This window comes from Chiloscyllium plagiosum, unplaced genomic scaffold, assembly GCF_004010195.1.
Source record: "Chiloscyllium plagiosum isolate BGI_BamShark_2017 unplaced genomic scaffold, ASM401019v2 scaf_705, whole genome shotgun sequence".
NCBI classification, from domain to species: Eukaryota; Metazoa; Chordata; class Chondrichthyes; order Orectolobiformes; family Hemiscylliidae; genus Chiloscyllium; species Chiloscyllium plagiosum.
Genome location: NW_025215051.1, coordinates 7,826 through 10,780, shown reverse-complemented (window position 1 = coordinate 10,780; position 2,955 = coordinate 7,826). Strand labels below are relative to the sequence as shown.

Below are 2,955 nucleotides of genomic sequence, written 5' to 3'. Positions count from 1 at the left end.
GCCCAATGGCTGAAGCTTTCAATTCGCCCTTCTACTCTGCCAAGGACATGCAGGTCCTGGGCCTCGTCCATCGCCACTTCCTCACCCACCCAACACCTGAAGGAAAAACGCCTCATCTACCGTCTTGGGACACAACAACCCCATGGCATCAATGTGGATTTCACCAGCTTCCTCACTTCACCTCCACCCCCACTTTATCCCAGTTCCAACCTCCCAGCTCAGCACCATCTTCATGACCTGTACCACCTGTCAATCTTCCTTCCCGCCTATCTGCCCCACTCTTCTCTCCGACCTATCACCTTTACCCCCACCTCGACACATTTATTGCAATTTATCTACCTTCAACCTACCCCCACTCCACCCCATTTATCTCCTCACCCACGAGGCTCCCAGCGTAATCCCTGATAAAGGGCTTTTGCCCAAACAGTCGATTTTCCTGCTCCTTGGATGCTGTCTGACCTGCTGTGCTTTTCCAGCACCACTCTAATCATGATGATAACACCAGTATCACTTCTCGATGTTTTAGCTGAGATCATGTCTGTTCTTGTCAGCGTTAATATCTGATCCATCCATGAATTAGGGACTAAATATTATTCTGAATTTTGCAGGAAGAAGTTGGATTAGGAGCTTGATCAACCAACTTCGCATATCATCCTGGTAATGCAGTGTTTCTGAGAATCGTGCACCCCTCATAAAAGAATCCGAAAAGCAGCTTTATTAGTTAACTTTTTTGTGTGTTAGCTTTATTTCTCGTCTCCCGTGTCTGTGTGTAAGAAAGCGTACTGACAACCTTTTGGTCAAGTCAGACTCGCATTCGTGCAAAATCAATTTGTTTTCGGTTCCTATTCACCTGTCACTTTCTGCATGTTCAGCACTTACTCTCAATGTTATCACTTCATCCCTGGTGCACGCCGCCTCTTCCCACCAACTCCCAACTCCGAACATCAGAAGTAAAACAAAGTTGCCCAACAGGTCCACCTAATGTCAAATGGCATTTCAGAAAACAAAATGGAGACGATGAAACTATTGAAGTAATCCACAGTTTGGATTTTGATGATGATGATGATGACTCGGATTTATTGAACGAGAGATTTTGAGAACTCTGTGAAGCAGGAAAAGATCTGATGTTTTTAAAGCACATAGAGTCACAGAGATGTGCAGTACAACTCGTCCATGCTGACCAGATTTTCGAACCAGTTTTGTAGTCCTATTTGCCAGCACTTGGCCCGTATCCCTCTAAACCCTTCATATACTCAACAAGATGTCTTTAAAATGTTGTAATTGTACCAGCCTCCACCACTTCCTCTGGCAGCTCATTCCACACAGACACCATCTTCTGCATGAAAACATTGCCCCTTAGGTTCCTTTTAACTTTTTCCTCTCACCCTAAACCGATGCCCTCTCGTTCTGGACAACCCACCACAGGGAAAATACCTTTTCTGTTTACCCTATCCATGCCCCTCGTGATTTTCTAAACCTCTATACGGTCAACCCTCAGCCTCCGAAGCTCCAGCGAAAAGAGCCCCAGCCTAATCAGCCTCGCCCTGTAGCTGAAAGCACTCCAACCCTGGGAACATCCTTATAAATCATTAAGAATGTTTTTCATCAGCGTGTAAGAACAACCAGAATCAATAGGTGTGTTTCTGACGGCTTTATTTTCTCAGTTCAAAGGCCTGAGTTCAATAAGATTGCATACTCACTGATGTAGCACACAACTGTGTGTGGTATCATGAATGAGCAACTCACTGGCATATTACTCAGAGAGCCGATTCTCACATTAATCAGTTCAATAGATACTTGCAGAGCTGGCGAAATGAGCCCGAGTTTAAAAAATACAGTGCATCAAGATGTACAATTACCTGTCCACAAAGTACACTATTACTCAAAGAACACTACAAACTCTCCAGCGCCTGAGACACGTCCTGCTCGGGGACTGGCACAGCATCTCTGCCTGTCCTATGCTTTTTTACACTTTGATGCTTCGATCAGAACCTCATGTTTCACAGTGTTCCTGTCTTGCCTGGGTTTTTGTCGCAGACATTAGTCAGGCCCCTTTTCGTTGTTGTTAGCGCTGAACAGTCAAGGGACTCATCTGTCAGGCACTTCGAACAGCAGCTGAAGCAGCAAAAACACTGCATGTGCTTTAAACAAATGGGCACGTCTCAAAGCCTCAGGGAACCAGTTCTCAGTTAGGGCAAGAAAGACAGGATTCAGTCAGGAGATCCTGGAACAGCGTGTCCACGGACTTTGACATTTTTGGTACAATCAGATCAGGGAATCTGTGTCACTGCAGTCAAGAGAGTTGGCAACACAAACTACTCATAACATCCCCGGAATGCTCCAGTAGATTTTTGAATCTTGCATTTCCGTTCACCAATCCATGCTGTCACTGTCCATTCCTGTCATTTGTGGATCAGTTCGATGAAATTCTCAAGGAGGGATTCGGGGCCCCTTGCAGCAGCAGTGATGTTGGGGAAGTCAGCTCTAGGCAATGGGGGCAGCCTGCTTGTAAGCAGATTAGACAGGCATTGTGGAAGGTATGGGAAAGGCACCATATTAGAGGCGGAGGGATACTAGGTCGTCGGTTACTGTGGTCGTTTGAGTCACCTTCACTGTCCCGGTTTTGGTGTGGTGGTTGCCATGTGATTGTTGGCATGGCGACACTATAGGGCTGGGGCTAGGGGACGGGTAACGTTGTGAGGTAAAGTTTGTAAAGGATAGAGCTGTGTGGGAAAATGTAGAAGCTCATGAACTCGACACAAAGTACAGGGGAGAAAGGAGAGTTAGGATGTAATGTTTCAGCTTTATAAGATTTCAGTTCAGCTTCACTTAAGGTGTTGTGTTGAATTCTGGTCGCCACATTACAGGGAGGATATGAAGGGTGCAGAGGAGGTTTACCAGGATGTTTGTTGTATTAGCTATGAAGAGACTCTGGAAGAACTCAGGTTGATTTCC

At 45.9% G+C, this 2,955-nt stretch overlaps 1 non-coding gene across 1 annotated transcript; it reads left to right on the top strand.

The window, feature by feature from the left end:
• The first annotated feature begins 506 nt into the window (after positions 1 to 506).
• Positions 507 to 691, top strand: LOC122548138. Its single transcript, XR_006311178.1, has one exon. It is a non-coding gene; the product is annotated as a U2 spliceosomal RNA (small nuclear RNA).
• The last annotated feature ends 2,264 nt before the right edge of the window (positions 692 to 2,955 follow it).